This window comes from Engystomops pustulosus, chromosome 7 (genome assembly GCF_040894005.1).
Source record: "Engystomops pustulosus chromosome 7, aEngPut4.maternal, whole genome shotgun sequence".
NCBI lineage: Eukaryota > Metazoa > Chordata > Amphibia > Anura > Leptodactylidae > Engystomops > Engystomops pustulosus.
Window position 1 is genome coordinate 137,221,662 of NC_092417.1, and position 23,824 is coordinate 137,245,485.

A 23,824-nucleotide genomic window follows, 5' to 3' on the forward strand; every position below is an offset into this window, starting at 1 on the left:
ATGCCATTGCTCTTGGGATCTCTAGGGGTTCGGCCGGTTGTGCACCTCCTCAGATCTTCTGCCACCCTGAAAACAGCTCCTAAAGAGGATATCTGGAGTCCTCTTATTAGCCAAGTGGTCTGAAGAAAATCTCAAGTCTGACCATTTCAGCACACTGTTTCTTTTGCGCCAAAGGAAAAGTGGCGGTGCCGAGTCATTCCTAGGGATGAGGCGGTGCTTTTATAGGTGAAACCAACCTGCTACTGTCGGCGCTACGTGAACGAGGAGCTGGCGAGCGGCCAAGCTTCTCGGTATCAAACGGAAAGCTCGACTTCCTGAGGTGGGACCATGTCCAAGAAGGAACTGTGAGGACAGTCTTGGGAAAGAGCTCCGCACGAAAGCAAGACTCGGGCGAGAAAAAATGCAAAGCTCTCCCCGTCGGGGAATCGAACCCCGGTCTCCCGCGTGACAGGCGGGGATACTCACCACTATACTAACGAGGAACAAGCTGCTGGCAGGGGCCTGTCGCGCTGCAGCCAAAGTCGAGCTGCTTGCGACCCCCCAGCAAGGCCTCTTTCCATGCACCTCTGAAATCAAAGGGGGTTGAAAGCAAACAAACGGCGGCAGTTGATGGAAATGGCATTCAGCTGAATGAATGACTGACATCCTCTGACAAAGACGGGACCTCTTGGAAAGTATGACGGAAAGATCGGGCAGTCTCCGGGCAGATGCCATTGCTCTTGGGATCTCTAGGGGTTCGGCCGGTTGTGCACCTCCTCAGATCTTCTGCCACCCTGAAAACAGCTCCTAAAGAGGATATCTGGAGTCCTCTTATTAGCCAAGTGGTCTGAAGAAAATCTCAAGTCTGACCATTTCAGCACACTGTTTCTTTTGCGCCAAAGGAAAAGTGGCGGTGCCGAGTCATTCCTAGGGATGAGGCGGTGCTTTTATAGGTGAAACCAACCTGCTACTGTCGGCGCTACGTGAACGAGGAGCTGGCGAGCGGCCAAGCTTCTCGGTATCAAACGGAAAGCTCGACTTCCTGAGGTGGGACCATGTCCAAGAAGGAACTGTGAGGACAGTCTTGGGAAAGAGCTCCGCACGAAAGCAAGACTCGGGCGAGAAAAAATGCAAAGCTCTCCCCGTCGGGGAATCGAACCCCGGTCTCCCGCATGACAGGCGGGGATACTCACCACTATACTAACGAGGAACAAGCTGCTAGCAGGGGCCTGTCGCGCTGCGGCCAAAGTCGAGCTGCTTGCGACCCCCCAGCAAGGCCTCTTTCCATGCACCTCTGAAATCAAAGGGGGTTGAAAGCAGACAAACGGCGGCAGTTGATGGAAATGGCATTCAGCTGAATGAATGACTGACATCCTCCGACAAAGACGGGACCTCTTGGAAAGTATGACGGAAAGATCGGGCAGTCTCCGGGCAGATGCCATTGCTCTTGGGATCTCTAGGGGTTCGGCCAGTTGTGCACCTCCTCAGATCTTCTGCCACCCTGAAAACAGCTCCTAAAGAGGATATCTGGAGTCCTCTTATTAGCCAAGTGGTCTGAAGAAAATCTCAAGTCTGACCATTTCAGCACACTGTTTCTTTTGCGCCGAAGGAAAAGTGGCGGTGCCGAGTCATTCCTAGGGATGAGGCGGTGCTTTTATAGGTGAAACCAACCTGCTACTGTCGGCGCTACGTGAACGAGGAGCTGGCGAGCGGCCAAACTTCTCGGTATCAAACGGAAAGCTCGACTTCCTGAGGTGGGACCATGTCCAAGAAGGAACTGTGAGGACAGTCTTGGGAAAGAGCTCCGCACGAAAGCAAGACTCGGGCGAGAAAAAATGCAAAGCTCTCCCCGTCGGGGAATCGAACCCCGGTCTCCCGCGTGACAGGCGGGGATACTCACCACTATACTAACGAGGAACAAGCTGCTGGCAGGGGCCTGTCGCGCTGCGGCCAAAGTCGAGCTGCTTGCGACCCCCCAGCAAGGCCTCTTTCCATGCACCTCTGAAATCAAAGGGGGTTGAAAGCAAACAAACGGCGGCAGTTGATGGAAATGGCATTCAGCTGAATGAATGACTGACATCCTCCGACAAAGACGGGACCTCTTGGAAAGTATGACGGAAAGATCGGGCAGTCTCCGGGCAGATGCCATTGCTCTTGGGATCTCTAGGGGTTCGGCCGGTTGTGCACCTCCTCAGATCTTCTGCCACCCTGAAAACAGCTCCTAAAGAGGATATCTGGAGTCCTCTTATTAGCCAAGTGGTCTGAAGAAAATCTCAAGTCTGACCATTTCAGCACACTGTTTCTTTTGCGCCGAAGGAAAAGTGGCGGTGCCGAGTCATTCCTAGGGATGAGGCGGTGCTTTTATAGGTGAAACCAACCTGCTACTGTCGGCGCTACGTGAACGAGGAGCTGGCGAGCGGCCAAGCTTCTCGGTATCAAACGGAAAGCTCGACTTCCTGAGGTGGGACCATGTCCAAGAAGGAACTGTGAGGACAGTCTTGGGAAAGAGCTCCGCACGAAAGCAAGACTCGGGCGAGAAAAAATGCAAAGCTCTCCCCGTCGGGGAATCGAACCCCGGTCTCCCGCGTGACAGGCGGGGATACTCACCACTATACTAACGAGGAACAAGCTGCTGGCAGGGGCCTGTCGCGCTGCAGCCAAAGTCGAGCTGCTTGCGACCCCCCAGCAAGGCCTCTTTCCATGCACCTCTGAAATCAAAGGGGGTTGAAAGCAAACAAACGGCGGCAGTTGATGGAAATGGCATTCAGCTGAATGAATGACTGACATCCTCTGACAAAGACGGGACCTCTTGGAAAGTATGACGGAAAGATCGGGCAGTCTCCGGGCAGATGCCATTGCTCTTGGGATCTCTAGGGGTTCGGCCGGTTGTGCACCTCCTCAGATCTTCTGCCACCCTGAAAACAGCTCCTAAAGAGGATATCTGGAGTCCTCTTATTAGCCAAGTGGTCTGAAGAAAATCTCAAGTCTGACAATTTCAGCACACTGTTTCTTTTGCGCCAAAGGAAAAGTGGCGGTGCCGAGTCATTCCTAGGGATGAGGCGGTGCTTTTATAGGTGAAACCAACCTGCTACTGTCGGCGCTACGTGAACGAGGAGCTGGCGAGCGGCCAAGCTTCTCGGTATCAAACGGAAAGCTCGACTTCCTGAGGTGGGACCATGTCCAAGAAGGAACTGTGAGGACAGTCTTGGGAAAGAGCTCCGCACGAAAGCAAGACTCGGGCGAGAAAAAATGCAAAGCTCTCCCCGTCGGGGAATCGAACCCCGGTCTCCCGCATGACAGGCGGGGATACTCACCACTATACTAACGAGGAACAAGCTGCTAGCAGGGGCCTGTCGCGCTGCGGCCAAAGTCGAGCTGCTTGCGACCCCCCAGCAAGGCCTCTTTCCATGCACCTCTGAAATCAAAGGGGGTTAAAAAGCAGACAAACGGCGGCAGTTGATGGAAATGGCATTCAGCTGAATGAATGACTGACATCCTCCGACAAAGACGGGACCTCTTGGAAAGTATGACGGAAAGATCGGGCAGTCTCTGGGCAGATGCCATTGCTCTTGGGATCTCTAGGGGTTCGGCCGGTTGTGCACCTCCTCAGATCTTCTGCCACCCTGAAAACAGCTCCTAAAGAGGATATCTGGAGTCCTCTTATTAGCCAAGTGGTCTGAAGAAAATCTCAAGTCTGACCATTTCAGCACACTGTTTCTTTTGCGCCGAAGGAAAAGTGGCGGTGCCGAGTCATTCCTAGGGATGAGGCGGTGCTTTTATAGGTGAAACCAACCTGCTACTGTCGGCGCTACGTGAACGAGGAGCTGGCGAGCGGCCAAGCTTCTCGGTATCAAACGGAAAGCTCGACTTCCTGAGGTGGGACCATGTCCAAGAAGGAACTGTGAGGACAGTCTTGGGAAAGAGCTCCGCACGAAAGCAAGACTCGGGCGAGAAAAAATGCAAAGCTCTCCCCTTCGGGGAATCGAACCCCGGTCTCCCACGTGACAGGCGGGGATACTCACCACTATACTAACGAGGAACAAGCTGCTGGCAGGGGCCTGTCGCGCTGCGGCCAAAGTCGAGCTGCTTGCGACCCCCCAGCAAGGCCTCTTTCCATGCACCTCTGAAATCAAAGGGGGTTGAAAGCAAACAAACGGCGGCAGTTGATGGAAATGGCATTCAGCTGAATGAATGACTGACATCCTCCGACAAAGACGGGACCTCTTGGAAAGTATGACGGAAAGATCGGGCAGTCTCCGGGCAGATGCCATTGCTCTTGGGATCTCTAGGGGTTCGGCCGGTTGTGCACCTCCTCAGATCTTCTGCCACCCTGAAAACAGCTCCTAAAGAGGATATCTGGAGTCCTCTTATTAGCCAAGTGGTCTGAAGAAAATCTCAAGTCTGACCATTTCAGCACACTGTTTCTTTTGCGCCGAAGGAAAAGTGGCGGTGCCGAGTCATTCCTAGGGATGAGGCGGTGCTTTTATAGGTGAAACCAACCTGCTACTGTCGGCGCTACGTGAACGAGGAGCTGGCGAGCGGCCAAGCTTCTCGGTATCAAACGGAAAGCTCGACTTCCTGAGGTGGGACCATGTCCAAGAAGGAACTGTGAGGACAGTCTTGGGAAAGAGCTCCGCACGAAAGCAAGACTCGGGCGAGATAAAATGCAAAGCTCTCCCCGTCGGGGAATCGAACCCCGGTCTCCCGCGTGACAGGCGGGGATACTCACCACTATACTAACGAGGAACAAGCTGCTGGCAGGGGCCTGTCGCGCTGCAGCCAAAGTCGAGCTGCTTGCGACCCCCCAGCAAGGCCTCTTTCCATGCACCTCTGAAATCAAAGGGGGTTGAAAGCAAACAAACGGCGGCAGTTGATGGAAATGGCATTCAGCTGAATGAATGACTGACATCCTCTGACAAAGACGGGACCTCTTGGAAAGTATGACGGAAAGATCGGGCAGTCTCCGGGCAGATGCCATTGCTCTTGGGATCTCTAGGGGTTCGGCCGGTTGTGCACCTCCTCAGATCTTCTGCCACCCTGAAAACAGCTCCTAAAGAGGATATCTGGAGTCCTCTTATTAGCCAAGAGGTCTGAAGAAAATCTCAAGTCTGACCATTTCAGCACACTGTTTCTTTTGCGCCGAAGGAAAAGTGGCGGTGCCGAGTCATTCCTAGGGATGAGGCGGTGCTTTTATAGGTGAAACCAACCTGCTACTGTCGGCGCTACGTGAACGAGGAGCTGGCGAGCGGCCAAGCTTCTCGGTATCAAACGGAAAGCTCGACTTCCTGAGGTGGGACCATGTCCAAGAAGGAACTGTGAGGACAGTCTTGGGAAAGAGCTCCGCACGAAAGCAAGACTCGGGCGAGAAAAAATGCAAAGCTCTCCCCGTCGGGGAATCGAACCCCGGTCTCCCGCGTGACAGGCGGGGATACTCACCACTATACTAACGAGGAACAAGCTGCTGGCAGGGGCCTGTCGCGCTGCGGCCAAAGTCGAGCTGCTTGCGACCCCCCAGCAAGGCCTCTTTCCATGCACCTCTGAAATCAAAGGGGGTTGAAAGCAAACAAACGGCGGCAGTTGATGGAAATGGCATTCAGCTGAATGAATGACTGACATCCTCCGACAAAGACGGGACCTCTTGGAAAGTATGACGGAAAGATCGGGCAGTCTCCGGGCAGATGCCATTGCTCTTGGGATCTCTAGGGGTTCGGCCGGTTGTGCACCTCCTCAGATCTTCTGCCACCCTGAAAACAGCTCCTAAAGAGGATATCTGGAGTCCTCTTATTAGCCAAGTGGTCTGAAGAAAATCTCAAGTCTGACCATTTCAGCACACTGTTTCTTTTGCGCCGAAGGAAAAGTGGCGGTGCCGAGTCATTCCTAGGGATGAGGCGGTGCTTTTATAGGTGAAACCAACCTGCTACTGTCGGCGCTACGTGAACGAGGAGCTGGCGAGCGGCCAAGCTTCTCGGTATCAAACGGAAAGCTCGACTTCCTGAGGTGGGACCATGTCCAAGAAGGAACTGTGAGGACAGTCTTGGGAAAGAGCTCCGCACGAAAGCAAGACTCGGGCGAGAAAAAATGCAAAGCTCTCCCCTTCGGGGAATCGAACCCCGGTCTCCCGCGTGACAGGCGGGGATACTCACCACTATACTAACGATGAACAAGCTGCTGGCAGGGGCCTGTCGCGCTGCAGCCAAAGTCGAGCTGCTTGCGACCCCCCAGCAAGGCCTCTTTCCATGCACCTCTGAAATCAAAGGGGGTTGAAAGCAAACAAACGGCGGCAGTTGATGGAAATGGCATTCAGCTGAATGAATGACTGACATCCTCTGACAAAGACGGGACCTCTTGGAAAGTATGACGGAAAGATCGGGCAGTCTCCGGGCAGATGCCATTGCTCTTGGGATCTCTAGGGGTTCGGCCGGTTGTGCACCTCCTCAGATCTTCTGCCACCCTGAAAACAGCTCCTAAAGAGGATATCTGGAGTCCTCTTATTAGCCAAGTGGTCTGAAGAAAATCTCAAGTCTGACCATTTCAGCACACTGTTTCTTTTGCGCCGAAGGAAAAGTGGCGGTGCCGAGTCATTCCTAGGGATGAGGCGGTGCTTTTATAGGTGAAACCAACCTGCTACTGTCGGCGCTACGTGAACGAGGAGCTGGCGAGCGGCCAAGCTTCTCGGTATCAAACGGAAAGCTCGACTTCCTGAGGTGGGACCATGTCCAAGAAGGAACTGTGAGGACAGTCTTGGGAAAGAGCTCCGCACGAAAGCAAGACTCGGGCGAGAAAAAATGCAAAGCTCTCCCCGTCGGGGAATCGAACCCCGGTCTCCCGCGTGACAGGCGGGGATACTCACCACTATACTAACGAGGAACAAGCTGCTGGCAGGGGCCTGTCGCGCTGCGGCCAAAGTCGAGCTGCTTGCGACCCCCCAGCAAGGCCTCTTTCCATGCACCTCTGAAATCAAAGGGGGTTGAAAGCAAACAAACGGCGGCAGTTGATGGAAATGGCATTCAGCTGAATGAATGACTGACATCCTCCGACAAAGACGGGACCTCTTGGAAAGTATGACGGAAAGATCGGGCAGTCTCCGGGCAGATGCCATTGCTCTTGGGATCTCTAGGGGTTCGGCCGGTTGTGCACCTCCTCAGATCTTCTGCCACCCTGAAAACAGCTCCTAAAGAGGATATCTGGAGTCCTCTTATTAGCCAAGTGGTCTGAAGAAAATCTCAAGTCTGACCATTTCAGCACACTGTTTCTTTTGCGCCGAAGGAAAAGTGGCGGTGCCGAGTCATTCCTAGGGATGAGGCGGTGCTTTTATAGGTGAAACCAACCTGCTACTGTCGGCGCTACGTGAACGAGGAGCTGGCGAGCGGCCAAGCTTCTCGGTATCAAACGGAAAGCTCGACTTCCTGAGGTGGGACCATGTCCAAGAAGGAACTGTGAGGACAGTCTTGGGAAAGAGCTCCGCACGAAAGCAAGACTCGGGCGAGAAAAAATGCAAAGCTCTCCCCTTCGGGGAATCGAACCCCGGTCTCCCGCGTGACAGGCGGGGATACTCACCACTATACTAACGAGGAACAAGCTGCTGGCAGGGGCCTGTCGCGCTGCAGCCAAAGTCGAGCTGCTTGCGACCCCCCAGCAAGGCCTCTTTCCATGCACCTCTGAAATCAAAGGGGGTTGAAAGCAAACAAACGGCGGCAGTTGATGGAAATGGCATTCAGCTGAATGAATGACTGACATCCTCTGACAAAGACGGGACCTCTTGGAAAGTATGACGGAAAGATCGGGCAGTCTCCGGGCAGATGCCATTGCTCTTGGGATCTCTAGGGGTTCGGCCGGTTGTGCACCTCCTCAGATCTTCTGCCACCCTGAAAACAGCTCCTAAAGAGGATATCTGGAGTCCTCTTATTAGCCAAGTGGTCTGAAGAAAATCTCAAGTCTGACCATTTCAGCACACTGTTTCTTTTGCGCCGAAGGAAAAGTGGCGGTGCCGAGTCATTCCTAGGGATGAGGCGGTGCTTTTATAGGTGAAACCAACCTGCTACTGTCGGCGCTACGTGAACGAGGAGCTGGCGAGCGGCCAAGCTTCTCGGTATCAAACGGAAAGCTCGACTTCCTGAGGTGGGACCATGTCCAAGAAGGAACTGTGAGGACAGTCTTGGGAAAGAGCTCCGCACGAAAGCAAGACTCGGGCGAGAAAAAATGCAAAGCTCTCCCCGTCGGGGAATCGAACCCCGGTCTCCCGCGTGACAGGCGGGGATACTCACCACTATACTAACGAGGAACAAGCTGCTGGCAGGGGCCTGTCGCGCTGCGGCCAAAGTCGAGCTGCTTGCGACCCCCCAGCAAGGCCTCTTTCCATGCACCTCTGAAATCAAAGGGGGTTGAAAGCAAACAAACGGCGGCAGTTGATGGAAATGGCATTCAGCTGAATGAATGACTGACATCCTCCGACAAAGACGGGACCTCTTGGAAAGTATGACGGAAAGATCGGGCAGTCTCCGGGCAGATGCCATTGCTCTTGGGATCTCTAGGGGTTTGGCCGGTTGTGCACCTCCTCAGATCTTCTGCCACCCTGAAAACAGCTCCTAAAGAGGATATCTGGAGTCCTCTTATTAGCCAAGTGGTCTGAAGAAAATCTCAAGTCTGACCATTTCAGCACACTGTTTCTTTTGCACCGAAGGAAAAGTGGCGGTGCCGAGTCATTCCTAGGGATGAGGCGGTGCTTTTATAGGTGAAACCAACCTGCTACTGTCGGCGCTACGTGAACGAGGAGCTGGCGAGCGGCCAAGCTTCTCGGTATCAAACGGAAAGCTCGACTTCCTGAGGTGGGACCATGTCCAAGAAGGAACTGTGAGGACAGTCTTGGGAAAGAGCTCCGCACGAAAGCAAGACTCGGGCGAGAAAAAATGCAAAGCTCTCCCCGTCGGGGAATCGAACCCCGGTCTCCCGCGTGACAGGCGGGGATACTCACCACTATACTAACGAGGAACAAGCTGCTGGCAGGGGCCTGTCGCGCTGCGGCCAAAGTCGAGCTGCTTGCGACCCCCCAGCAAGGCCTCTTTCCATGCACCTCTGAAATCAAAGGGGGTTGAAAGAAAACAAACGGCGGCAGTTGAAGGAAATGGCATTCAGCTGAATGAATGACTGACATCCTCCGACAAAGACGGGACCTCTTGGAAAGTATGACGGAAAGATCGGGCAGTCTCCGGGCAGATGCCATTGCTCTTGGGATCTCTAGGGGTTCGGCCGGTTGTGCACCTCCTCAGATCTTCTGCCACCCTGAAAACAGCTCCTAAAGAGGATATCTGGAGTCCTCTTATTAGCCAAGTGGTCTGAAGAAAATCTCAAGTCTGACCATTTCAGCACACTGTTTCTTTTGCGCCGAAGGAAAAGTGGCGGTGCCGAGTCATTCCTAGGGATGAGGCGGTGCTTTTATAGGTGAAACCAACCTGCTACTGTCGGCGCTACGTGAACGAGGAGCTGGCGAGCGGCCAAGCTTCTCGGTATCAAACGGAAAGCTCGACTTCCTGAGGTGGGACCATGTCCAAGAAGGAACTGTGAGGACAGTCTTGGGAAAGAGCTCCGCACGAAAGCAAGACTCGGGCGAGAAAAAATGCAAAGCTCTCCCCGTCGGGGAATCGAACCCCGGTCTCCCGCGTGACAGGCGGGGATACTCACCACTATACTAACGAGGAACAAGCTGCTGGCAGGGGCCTGTCGCGCTGCGGCCAAAGTCGAGCTGCTTGCGACCCCCCAGCAAGGCCTCTTTCCATGCACCTCTGAAATCAAAGGGGGTTGAAAGCAAACAAACGGCGGCAGTTGATGGAAATGGCATTCAGCTGAATGAATGACTGACATCCTCCGACAAAGACGGGACCTCTTGGAAAGTATGACGGAAAGATCGGGCAGTCTCCGGGCAGATGCCATTGCTCTTGGGATCTCTAGGGGTTCGGCCGGTTGTGCACCTCCTCAGATCTTCTGCCACCCTGAAAACAGCTCCTAAAGAGGATATCTGGAGTCCTCTTATTAGCCAAGTGGTCTGAAGAAAATCTCAAGTCTGACCATTTCAGCACACTGTTTCTTTTGCGCCGAAGGAAAAGTGGCGGTGCCGAGTCATTCCTAGGGATGAGGCGGTGCTTTTATAGGTGAAACCAACCTGCTACTGTCGGCGCTACGTGAACGAGGAGCTGGCGAGCGGCCAAGCTTCTCGGTATCAAACGGAAAGCTCGACTTCCTGAGGTGGGACCATGTCCAAGAAGGAACTGTGAGGACAGTCTTGGGAAAGAGCTCCGCACGAAAGCAAGACTCGGGCGAGATAAAATGCAAAGCTCTCCCCGTCGGGGAATCGAACCCCGGTCTCCCGCGTGACAGGCGGGGATACTCACCACTATACTAACGAGGAACAAGCTGCTGGCAGGGGCCTGTCGCGCTGCAGCCAAAGTCGAGCTGCTTGCGACCCCCCAGCAAGGCCTCTTTCCATGCACCTCTGAAATCAAAGGGGGTTGAAAGCAAACAAACGGCGGCAGTTGATGGAAATGGCATTCAGCTGAATGAATGACTGACATCCTCTGACAAAGACGGGACCTCTTGGAAAGTATGACGGAAAGATCGGGCAGTCTCCGGGCAGATGCCATTGCTCTTGGGATCTCTAGGGGTTCGGCCGGTTGTGCACCTCCTCAGATCTTCTGCCACCCTGAAAACAGCTCCTAAAGAGGATATCTGGAGTCCTCTTATTAGCCAAGAGGTCTGAAGAAAATCTCAAGTCTGACCATTTCAGCACACTGTTTCTTTTGCGCCGAAGGAAAAGTGGCGGTGCCGAGTCATTCCTAGGGATGAGGCGGTGCTTTTATAGGTGAAACCAACCTGCTACTGTCGGCGCTACGTGAACGAGGAGCTGGCGAGCGGCCAAGCTTCTCGGTATCAAACGGAAAGCTCGACTTCCTGAGGTGGGACCATGTCCAAGAAGGAACTGTGAGGACAGTCTTGGGAAAGAGCTCCGCACGAAAGCAAGACTCGGGCGAGAAAAAATGCAAAGCTCTCCCCGTCGGGGAATCGAACCCCGGTCTCCCGCGTGACAGGCGGGGATACTCACCACTATACTAACGAGGAACAAGCTGCTGGCAGGGGCCTGTCGCGCTGCGGCCAAAGTCGAGCTGCTTGCGACCCCCCAGCAAGGCCTCTTTCCATGCACCTCTGAAATCAAAGGGGGTTGAAAGCAAACAAACGGCGGCAGTTGATGGAAATGGCATTCAGCTGAATGAATGACTGACATCCTCCGACAAAGACGGGACCTCTTGGAAAGTATGACGGAAAGATCGGGCAGTCTCCGGGCAGATGCCATTGCTCTTGGGATCTCTAGGGGTTCGGCCGGTTGTGCACCTCCTCAGATCTTCTGCCACCCTGAAAACAGCTCCTAAAGAGGATATCTGGAGTCCTCTTATTAGCCAAGTGGTCTGAAGAAAATCTCAAGTCTGACCATTTCAGCACACTGTTTCTTTTGCGCCGAAGGAAAAGTGGCGGTGCCGAGTCATTCCTAGGGATGAGGCGGTGCTTTTATAGGTGAAACCAACCTGCTACTGTCGGCGCTACGTGAACGAGGAGCTGGCGAGCGGCCAAGCTTCTCGGTATCAAACGGAAAGCTCGACTTCCTGAGGTGGGACCATGTCCAAGAAGGAACTGTGAGGACAGTCTTGGGAAAGAGCTCCGCACGAAAGCAAGACTCGGGCGAGAAAAAATGCAAAGCTCTCCCCTTCGGGGAATCGAACCCCGGTCTCCCGCGTGACAGGCGGGGATACTCACCACTATACTAACGAGGAACAAGCTGCTGGCAGGGGCCTGTCGCGCTGCAGCCAAAGTCGAGCTGCTTGCGACCCCCCAGCAAGGCCTCTTTCCATGCACCTCTGAAATCAAAGGGGGTTGAAAGCAAACAAACGGCGGCAGTTGATGGAAATGGCATTCAGCTGAATGAATGACTGACATCCTCTGACAAAGACGGGACCTCTTGGAAAGTATGACGGAAAGATCGGGCAGTCTCCGGGCAGATGCCATTGCTCTTGGGATCTCTAGGGGTTCGGCCGGTTGTGCACCTCCTCAGATCTTCTGCCACCCTGAAAACAGCTCCTAAAGAGGATATCTGGAGTCCTCTTATTAGCCAAGTGGTCTGAAGAAAATCTCAAGTCTGACCATTTCAGCACACTGTTTCTTTTGCGCCGAAGGAAAAGTGGCGGTGCCGAGTCATTCCTAGGGATGAGGCGGTGCTTTTATAGGTGAAACCAACCTGCTACTGTCGGCGCTACGTGAACGAGGAGCTGGCGAGCGGCCAAGCTTCTCGGTATCAAACGGAAAGCTCGACTTCCTGAGGTGGGACCATGTCCAAGAAGGAACTGTGAGGACAGTCTTGGGAAAGAGCTCCGCACGAAAGCAAGACTCGGGCGAGAAAAAATGCAAAGCTCTCCCCGTCGGGGAATCGAACCCCGGTCTCCCGCGTGACAGGCGGGGATACTCACCACTATACTAACGAGGAACAAGCTGCTGGCAGGGGCCTGTCGCGCTGCGGCCAAAGTCGAGCTGCTTGCGACCCCCCAGCAAGGCCTCTTTCCATGCACCTCTGAAATCAAAGGGGGTTGAAAGCAAACAAACGGCGGCAGTTGATGGAAATGGCATTCAGCTGAATGAATGACTGACATCCTCCGACAAAGACGGGACCTCTTGGAAAGTATGACGGAAAGATCGGGCAGTCTCCGGGCAGATGCCATTGCTCTTGGGATCTCTAGGGGTTCGGCCGGTTGTGCACCTCCTCAGATCTTCTGCCACCCTGAAAACAGCTCCTAAAGAGGATATCTGGAGTCCTCTTATTAGCCAAGTGGTCTGAAGAAAATCTCAAGTCTGACCATTTCAGCACACTGTTTCTTTTGCGCCGAAGGAAAAGTGGCGGTGCCGAGTCATTCCTAGGGATGAGGCGGTGCTTTTATAGGTGAAACCAACCTGCTACTGTCGGCGCTACGTGAACGAGGAGCTGGCGAGCGGCCAAGCTTCTCGGTATCAAACGGAAAGCTCGACTTCCTGAGGTGGGACCATGTCCAAGAAGGAACTGTGAGGACAGTCTTGGGAAAGAGCTCCGCACGAAAGCAAGACTCGGGCGAGAAAAAATGCAAAGCTCTCCCCGTCGGGGAATCGAACCCCGGTCTCCCGCGTGACAGGCGGGGATACTCACCACTATACTAACGAGGAACAAGCTGCTGGCAGGGGCCTGTCGCGCTGCGGCCAAAGTCGAGCTGCTTGCGACCCCCCAGCAAGGCCTCTTTCCATGCACCTCTGAAATCAAAGGGGGTTGAAAGCAAACAAACGGCGGCAGTTGATGGAAATGGCATTCAGCTGAATGAATGACTGACATCCTCCGACAAAGACGGGACCTCTTGGAAAGTATGACGGAAAGATCGGGCAGTCTCCGGGCAGATGCCATTGCTCTTGGGATCTCTAGGGGTTTGGCCGGTTGTGCACCTCCTCAGATCTTCTGCCACCCTGAAAACAGCTCCTAAAGAGGATATCTGGAGTCCTCTTATTAGCCAAGTGGTCTGAAGAAAATCTCAAGTCTGACCATTTCAGCACACTGTTTCTTTTGCGCCGAAGGAAAAGTGGCGGTGCCGAGTCATTCCTAGGGATGAGGCGGTGCTTTTATAGGTGAAACCAACCTGCTACTGTCGGCGCTACGTGAACGAGGAGCTGGCGAGCGGCCAAGCTTCTCGGTATCAAACGGAAAGCTCGACTTCCTGAGGTGGGACCATGTCCAAGAAGGAACTGTGAGGACAGTCTTGGGAAAGAGCTCCGCACGAAAGCAAGACTCGGGCGAGAAAAAATGCAAAGCTCTCCCCGTCGGGGAATCGAACCCCGGTCTCCCGCGTGACAGGCGGGGATACTCACCACTATACTAACGAGGAACAAGCTGCTGGCAGGGGCCTGTCGCGCTGCGGCCAAAGTCGAGCTGCTTGCGACCCCCCAGCAAGGCCTCTTTCCATGCACCTCTGAAATCAAAGGGGGTTGAAAGCAAACAAACGGCGGCAGTTGATGGAAATGGCATTCAGCTGAATGAATGACTGACATCCTCCGACAAAGACGGGACCTCTTGGAAAGTATGACGGAAAGATCGGGCAGTCTCCGGGCAGATGCCATTGCTCTTGGGATCTCTAGGGGTTCGGCCGGTTGTGCACCTCCTCAGATCTTCTGCCACCCTGAAAACAGCTCCTAAAGAGGATATCTGGAGTCCTCTTATTAGCCAAGTGGTCTGAAGAAAATCTCAAGTCTGACCATTTCAGCACACTGTTTCTTTTGCGCCGAAGGAAAAGTGGCGGTGCCGAGTCATTCCTAGGGATGAGGCGGTGCTTTTATAGGTGAAACCAACCTGCTACTGTCGGCGCTACGTGAACGAGGAGCTGGCGAGCGGCCAAACTTCTCGGTATCAAACGGAAAGCTCGACTTCCTGAGGTGGGACCATGTCCAAGAAGGAACTGTGAGGACAGTCTTGGGAAAGAGCTCCGCACGAAAGCAAGACTCGGGCGAGAAAAAATGCAAAGCTCTCCCCGTCGGGGAATCGAACCCCGGTCTCCCGCGTGACAGGCGGGGATACTCACCACTATACTAACGAGGAACAAGCTGCTGGCAGGGGCCTGTCGCGCTGCGGCCAAAGTCGAGCTGCTTGCGACCCCCCAGCAAGGCCTCTTTCCATGCACCTCTGAAATCAAAGGGGGTTGAAAGCAAACAAACGGCGGCAGTTGATGGAAATGGCATTCAGCTGAATGAATGACTGACATCCTCCGACAAAGACGGGACCTCTTGGAAAGTATGACGGAAAGATCGGGCAGTCTCCGGGCAGATGCCATTGCTCTTGGGATCTCTAGGGGTTCGGCCGGTTGTGCACCTCCTCAGATCTTCTGCCACCCTGAAAACAGCTCCTAAAGAGGATATCTGGAGTCCTCTTATTAGCCAAGTGGTCTGAAGAAAATCTCAAGTCTGACCATTTCAGCACACTGTTTCTTTTGCGCCGAAGGAAAAGTGGCGGTGCCGAGTCATTCCTAGGGATGAGGCGGTGCTTTTATAGGTGAAACCAACCTGCTACTGTCGGCGCTACGTGAACGAGGAGCTGGCGAGCGGCCAAGCTTCTCGGTATCAAACGGAAAGCTCGACTTCCTGAGGTGGGACCATGTCCAAGAAGGAACTGTGAGGACAGTCTTGGGAAAGAGCTCCGCACGAAAGCAAGACTCGGGCGAGAAAAAATGCAAAGCTCTCCCCTTCGGGGAATCGAACCCCGGTCTCCCGCGTGACAGGCGGGGATACTCACCACTATACTAACGAGGAACAAGCTGCTGGCAGGGGCCTGTCGCGCTGCAGCCAAAGTCGAGCTGCTTGCGACCCCCCAGCAAGGCCTCTTTCCATGCACCTCTGAAATCAAAGGGGGTTGAAAGCAAACAAACGGCGGCAGTTGATGGAAATGGCATTCAGCTGAATGAATGACTGACATCCTCTGACAAAGACGGGACCTCTTGGAAAGTATGACGGAAAGATCGGGCAGTCTCCGGGCAGATGCCATTGCTCTTGGGATCTCTAGGGGTTCGGCCGGTTGTGCACCTCCTCAGATCTTCTGCCACCCTGAAAACAGCTCCTAAAGAGGATATCTGGAGTCCTCTTATTAGCCAAGTGGTCTGAAGAAAATCTCAAGTCTGACCATTTCAGCACACTGTTTCTTTTGCGCCAAAGGAAAAGTGGCGGTGCCGAGTCATTCCTAGGGATGAGGCGGTGCTTTTATAGGTGAAACCAACCTGCTACTGTCGGCGCTACGTGAACGAGGAGCTGGCGAGCGGCCAAGCTTCTCGGTATCAAACGGAAAGCTCGACTTCCTGAGGTGGGACCATGTCCAAGAAGGAACTGTGAGGACAGTCTTGGGAAAGAGCTCCGCACGAAAGCAAGACTCGGGCGAGAAAAAATGCAAAGCTCTCCCCGTCGGGGAATCGAACCCCGGTCTCCCGCGTGACAGGCGGGGATACTCACCACTATACTAACGAGGAACAAGCTGCTGGCAGGGGCCTGTCGCGCTGCGGCCAAAGTCGAGCTGCTTGCGACCCCCCAGCAAGGCCTCTTTCCATGCACCTCTGAAATCAAAGGGGGTTGAAAGCAAACAAACGGCGGCAGTTGATGGAAATGGCATTCAGCTGAATGAATGACTGACATCCTCCGACAAAGACGGGACCTCTTGGAAAGTATGACGGAAAGATCGGGCAGTCTCCGGGCAGATGCCATTGCTCTTGGGATCTCTAGGGGTTTGGCCGGTTGTGCACCTCCTCAGATCTTCTGCCACCCTGAAAACAGCTCCTAAAGAGGATATCTGGAGTCCTCTTATTAGCCAAGTGGTCTGAAGAAAATCTCAAGTCTGACCATTTCAGCACACTGTTTCTTTTGCGCCGAAGGAAAAGTGGCGGTGCCGAGTCATTCCTAGGGATGAGGCGGTGCTTTTATAGGTGAAACCAACCTGCTACTGTCGGCGCTACGTGAACGAGGAGCTGGCGAGCGGCCAAGCTTCTCGGTATCAAACGGAAAGCTCGACTTCCTGAGGTGGGACCATGTCCAAGAAGGAACTGTGAGGACAGTCTTGGGAAAGAGCTCCGCACGAAAGCAAGACTCGGGCGAGAAAAAATGCAAAGCTCTCCCCGTCGGGGAATCGAACCCCGGTCTCCCGCGTGACAGGCGGGGATACTCACCACTATACTAACGAGGAACAAGCTGCTGGCAGTGGCCTGTCGCGCTGCGGCCAAAGTCGAGCTGCTTGCGACCCCCCAGCAAGGCCTCTTTCCATGCACCTCTGAAATCAAAGGGGGTTGAAAGCAAACAAACGGCGGCAGTTGATGGAAATGGCATTCAGCTGAATGAATGACTGACATCCTCCGACAAAGACGGGACCTCTTGGAAAGTATGACGGAAAGATCGGGCAGTCTCCGGGCAGATGCCATTGCTCTTGGGATCTCTAGGGGTTCGGCCGGTTGTGCACCTCCTCAGATCTTCTGCCACCCTGAAAACAGCTCCTAAAGAGGATATCTGGAGTCCTCTTATTAGCCAAGTGGTCTGAAGAAAATCTCAAGTCTGACCATTTCAGCACACTGTTTCTTTTGCGCCGAAGGAAAAGTGGCGGTGCCGAGTCATTCCTAGGGATGAGGCGGTGCTTTTATAGGTGAAACCAACCTGCTACTGTCGGCGCTACGTGAACGAGGAGCTGGCGAGCGGCCAAGCTTCTCGGTATCAAACGGAAAGCTCGACTTCCTGAGGTGGGACCATGTCCAAGAAGGAACTGTGAGGACAGTCTTGGGAAAGAGCTCCGCACGAAAGCAAGACTCGGGCGAGAAAAAATGCAAAGCTCTCCCCGTCGGGGAATCGAACCCCGGTCTCCCGCGTGACAGGCGGGGATACTCACCACTATACTAACGAGGAACAAGCTGCTGGCAGGGGCCTGTCGCGCTGCGGCCAAAGTCGAGCTGCTTGCGACCCCCCAGCAAGGCCTCTTTCCATGCACCTCTGAAATCAAAGGGGGTTGAAAGCAAACAAACGGCGGCAGTTGATGGAAATGGCATTCAGCTGAATGAATGACTGACATCCTCCGACAAAGACGGGACCTCTTGGAAAGTATGACGGAAAGATCGGGCAGTCTCCGGGCAGATGCCATTGCTCTTGGGATCTCTAGGGGTTCGGCCGGTTGTGCACCTCCTCAGATCTTCTGCCACCCTGAAAACAGCTCCTAAAGAGGATATCTGGAGTCCTCTTATTAGCCAAGTGGTCTGAAGAAAATCTCAAGTCTGACCATTTCAGCACACTGTTTCTTTTGCGCCGAAGGAAAAGTGGCGGTGCCGAGTCATTCCTAGGGATGAGGCGGTGCTTTTATAGGTGAAACCAACCTGCTACTGTCGGCGCTACGTGAACGAGGAGCTGGCGAGCGGCCAAGCTTCTCGGTATCAAACGGAAAGCTCGACTTCCTGAGGTGGGACCATGTCCAAGAAGGAACTGTGAGGACAGTCTTGGGAAAGAGCTCCGCACGAAAGCAAGACTCGGGCGAGAAAAAATGCAAAGCTCTCCCCGTCGGGGAATCGAACCCCGGTCTCCCGCGTGACAGGCGGGGATACTCACCACTATACTAACGAGGAACAAGCTGCTGGCAGGGGCCTGTCGCGCTGCAGCCAAAGTCGAGCTGCTTGCGACCCCCCAGCAAGGCCTCTTTCCATGCACCTCTGAAATCAAAGGGGGTTGAAAGCAAACAAACGGCGGCAGTTGATGGAAATGGCATTCAGCTGAATGAATGACTGACATCCTCTGACAAAGACGGGACCTCTTGGAAAGTATGACGGAAAGATCGGGCAGTCTCCGGGCAGATGCCATTGCTCTTGGGATCTCTAGGGGTTCGGCCGGTTGTGCACCTCCTCAGATCTTCTGCCACCCTGAAAACAGCTCCTAAAGAGGATATCTGGAGTCCTCTTATTAGCCAAGTGGTCTGAAGAAAATCTCAAGTCTGACCATTTCAGCACACTGTTTCTTTTGCGCCGAAGGAAAAGTGGCGGTGCCGAGTCATTCCTAGGGATGAGGCGGTGCTTTTATAGGTGAAACCAACCTGCTACTGTCGGCGCTACGTGAACGAGGAGCTGGCGAGCGGCCAAGCTTCTCGGTATCAAACGGAAAGCTCGACTTCCTGAGGTGGGACCATGTCCAAGAAGGAACTGTGAGGACAGTCTTGGGAAAGAGCTCCGCACGAAAGCAAGACTCGGGCGAGAAAAAATGCAAAGCTCTCCCCGTCGGGGAATCGAACCCCGGTCTCCCGCGTGACAGGCGGGGATACTCACCACTATACTAACGAGGAACAAGCTGCTGGCAGGGGCCTGTCGCGCTGCAGCCAAAGTCGAGCTGCTTGCGACCCCCCAGCAAGGCCTCTTTCCATGCACCTCTGAAATCAAAGGGGGTTGAAAGCAAACAAACGGCGGCAGTTGATGGAAATGGCATTCAGCTGAATGAATGACTGACATCCTCTGACAAAGACGGGACCTCTTGGAAAGTATGACGGAAAGATCGGGCAGTCTCCGGGCAGATGCCATTGCTCTTGGGATCTCTAGGGGTTCGGCCGGTTGTGCACCTCCTCAGATCTTCTGCCACCCTGAAAACAGCTCCTAAAGAGGATATCTGGAGTCCTCTTATTAGCCAAGTGGTCTGAAGAAAATCTCAAGTCTGACCATTTCAGCACACTGTTTCTTTTGCGCCAAAGGAAAAGTGGCGGTGCCGAGTCATTCCTAGGGATGAGGCGGTGCTTTTATAGGTGAAACCAACCTGCTACTGTCGGCGCTACGTGAACGAGGAGCTGGCGAGCGGCCAAGCTTCTCGGTATCAAACGGAAAGCTCGACTTCCTGAGGTGGGACCATGTCCAAGAAGGAACTGTGAGGACAGTCTTGGGAAAGAGCTCCGCACGAAAGCAAGACTCGGGCGAGAAAAAATGCAAAGCTCTCCCCGTCGGGGAATCGAACCCCGGTCTCCCGCGTGACAGGCGGGGATACTCACCACTATACTAACGAGGAACAAGCTGCTAGCAGGGGCCTGTCGCGCTGCGGCCAAAGTCGAGCTGCTTGCGACCCCCCAGCAAGGCCTCTTTCCATGCACCTCTGAAATCAAAGGGGGTTGAAAGCAGACAAACGGCGGCAGTTGATGGAAATGGCATTCAGCTGAATGAATGACTGACATCCTCCGACAAAGACGGGACCTCTTGGAAAGTATGACGGAAAGATCGGGCAGTCTCCGGGCAGATGCCATTGCTCTTGGGATCTCTAGGGGTTCGGCCGGTTGTGCACCTCCTCAGATCTTCTGCCACCCTGAAAACAGCTCCTAAAGAGGATATCTGGAGTCCTCTTATTAGCCAAGTGGTCTGAAGAAAATCTCAAGTCTGACCATTTCAGCACACTGTTTCTTTTGCGCCGAAGGAAAAGTGGCGGTGCCGAGTCATTCCTAGGGATGAGGCGGTGCTTTTATAGGTGAAACCAACCTGCTACTGTCGGCGCTACGTGAACGAGGAGCTGGCGAGCGGCCAAGCTTCTCGGTATCAAACGGAAAGCTCGACTTCCTGAGGTGGGACCATGTCCAAGAAGGAACTGTGAGGACAGTCTTGGGAAAGAGCTCCGCACGAAAGCAAGACTCGGGCGAGAAAAAATGCAAAGCTCTCCCCGTCGGGGAATCGAACCCCGGTCTCCCGCGTGACAGGCGGGGATACTCACCACTATACTAACGAGGAACAAGCTGCTAGCAGGGGCCTGTCGCGCTGCGGCCAAAGTCGAGCTGCTTGCGACCCCCCAGCAAGGCCTCTTTCCATGCACCTCTGAAATCAAAGGGGGTTGAAAGCAGACAAACGGCGGCAGTTGATGGAAATGGCATTCAGCTGAATGAATGACTGACATCCTCCGACAAAGACGGGACCTCTTGGAAAGTATGACGGAAAGATCGGGCAGTCTCCGGGCAGATGCCATTGCTCTTGGGATCTCTAGGGGTTCGGCCGGTTGTGCACCTCCTCAGATCTTCTGCCACCCTGAAAACAGCTCCTAAAGAGGATATCTGGAGTCCTCTTATTAGCCAAGTGGTCTGAAGAAAATCTCAAGTCTGACCATTTCAGCACACTGTTTCTTTTGCGCCGAAGGAAAAGTGGCGGTGCCGAGTCATTCCTAGGGATGAGGCGGTGCTTTTATAGGTGAAACCAACCTGCTACTGTCGGCGCTACGTGAACGAGGAGCTGGCGAGCGGCCAAGCTTCTCGGTATCAAACGGAAAGCTCGACTTCCTGAGGTGGGACCATGTCCAAGAAGGAACTGTGAGGACAGTCTTGGGAAAGAGCTCCGCACGAAAGCAAGACTCGGGCGAGAAAAGATGCAAAGCTCTCCCCGTCGGGGAATCGAACCCCGGTCTCCCGCGTGACAGGCGGGGATACTCACCACTATACTAACGAGGAACAAGCTGCTGGCAGGGGCCTGTCGCGCTGCGGCCAAAGTCGAGCTGCTTGCGACCCCCCAGCAAGGCCTCTTTCCATGCACCTCTGAAATCAAAGGGGGTTGAAAGCAAACAAACGGCGGCAGTTGATGGAAATGGCATTCAGCTGAATGAATGACTGACATCCTCCGACAAAGACGGGACCTCTTGGAAAGTATGACGGAAAGATCGGGCAGTCTCCGGGCAGATGCCATTGCTCTTGGGATCTCTAGGGGTTCGGCCGGTTGTGCACCTCCTCAGATCTTCTGCCACCCTGAAAACAGCTCCTAAAGAGGATATCTGGAGTCCTCTTATTAGCCAAGTGGTCTGAAGAAAATCTCAAGTCTGACCATTTCAGCACACTGTTTCTTTTGCGCCAAAGGAAAAGTGGCGGTGCCGAGTCATTCCTAGGGATGAGGCGGTGCTTTTATAGGTGAAACCAACCTGCTACTGTCGGCGCTACGTGAACGAGGAGCTGGCGAGCGGCCAAGCTTCTCGGTATCAAACGGAAAGCTCGACTTCCTGAGGTGGGACCATGTCCAAGAAGGAACTGTGAGGACAGTCTTGGGAAAGAGCTCCGCACGAAAGCAAGACTCGGGCGAGAAAAAATGCAAAGCTCTCCCCGTCGGGGAATCGAACCCCGGTCTCCCGCGTGACAGGCGGGGATACTCACCACTATACTAACGAGGAACAAGCTGCTAGCAGGGGCCTGTCGCGCTGCGGCCAAAGTCGAGCTGCTTGCGACCCCCCAGCAAGGCCTCTTTCCATGCACCTCTGAAATCAAAGGGGGTTGAAAGCAGACAAACGGCGGCAGTTGATGGAAATGGCATTCAGCTGAATGAATGACTGACATCCTCCGACAAAGACGGGACCTCTTGGAAAGTATGACGGAAAGATCGGGCAGTCTCCGGGCAGATGCCATTGCTCTTGGGATCTCTAGGGGTTCGGCCGGTTGTGCACCTCCTCAGATCTTCTGCCACCCTGAAAACAGCTCCTAAAGAGGATATCTGGAGTCCTCTTATTAGCCAAGTGGTCTGAAGAAAATCTCAAGTCTGACCATTTCAGCACACTGTTTCTTTTGCGCCGAAGGAAAAGTGGCGGTGCCGAGTCATTCCTAGGGATGAGGCGGTGCTTTTATAGGTGAAACCAACCTGCTACTGTCGGCGCTACGTGAACGAGGAGCTGGCGAGCGGCCAAGCTTCTCGGTATCAAACGGAAAGCTCGACTTCCTGAGGTGGGACCATGTCCAAGAAGGAACTGTGAGGACAGTCTTGGGAAAGAGCTCCGCACGAAAGCAAGACTCGGGCGAGAAAAAATGCAAAGCTCTCCCCGTCGGGGAATCGAACCCCGGTCTCCCGCGTGACAGGCGGGGATACTCACCACTATACTAACGAGGAACAAGCTGCTGGCAGGGGCCTGTCGCGCTGCGGCCAAAGTCGAGCTGCTTGCGACCCCCCAGCAAGGCCTCTTTCCATGCACCTCTGAAATCAAAGGGGGTTGAAAGCAAACAAACGGCGGCAGTTGATGGAAATGGCATTCAGCTGAATGAATGACTGACATCCTCCGACAAAGACGGGACCTCTTGGAAAGTATGACGGAAAGATCGGGCAGTCTCCGGGCAGATGCCATTGCTCTTGGGATCTCTAGGGGTTCGGCCGGTTGTGCACCTCCTCAGATCTTCTGCCACCCTGAAAACAGCTCCTAAAGAGGATATCTGGAGTCCTCTTATTAGCCAAGTGGTCTGAAGAAAATCTCAAGTCTGACCATTTCAGCACACTGTTTCTTTTGCGCCAAAGGAAAAGTGGCGGTGCCGAGTCATTCCTAGGGATGAGGCGGTGCTTTTATAGGTGAAACCAACCTGCTACTGTCGGCGCTACGTGAACGAGGAGCTGGCGAGCGGCCAAGCTTCTCGGTATCAAACGGAAAGCTCGACTTCCTGAGGTGGGACCATGTCCAAGAAGGAACTGTGAGGACAGTCTTGGGAAAGAGCTCCGCACGAAAGCAAGACTCGGGCGAGAAAAAATGCAAAGCTCTCCCCGTCGGGGAATCGAACCCCGGTCTCCCGCGTGACAGGCGGGGATACTCACCACTATACTAACGAGGAACAAGCTGCTAGCAGGGGCCTGTCGCGCTGCGGCCAAAGTCGAGCTGCTTGCGACCCCCCAGCAAGGCCTCTTTCCATGCACCTCTGAAATCAAAGGGGGTTGAAAGCAGACAAACGGCGGCAGTTGATGGAAATGGCATTCAGCTGAATGAATGACTGACATCCTCCGACAAAGACGGGACCTCTTGGAAAGTATGACGGAAAGATCGGGCAGTCTCCGGGCAGATGCCATTGCTCTTGGGATCTCTAGGGGTTCGGCCGGTTGTGCACCTCCTCAGATCTTCTGCCACCCTGAAAACAGCTCCTAAAGAGGATATCTGGAGTCCTCTTATTAGCCAAGTGGTCTGAAGAAAATCTCAAGTCTGACCATTTCAGCACACTGTTTCTTTTGCGCCAAAGGAAAAGTGGCGGTGCCGAGTCATTCCTAGGGATGAGGCGGTGCTTTTATAGGTGAAACCAACCTGCTACTGTCGGCGCTACGTGAACGAGGAGCTGGCGAGCGGCCAAGCTTCTTGGTATCAAACGGAAAGCTCGACTTCCTGAGGTGGGACCATGTCCAAGAAGGAACTGTGAGGACAGTCTTGGGAAAGAGCTCCGCACGAAAGCAAGACTCGGGCGAGAAAAAATGCAAAGCTCTCCCCGTCGGGGAATCGAACCCCGGTCTCCCGCGTGACAGGCGGGGATACTCACCACTATACTAACGAGGAACAAGCTGCT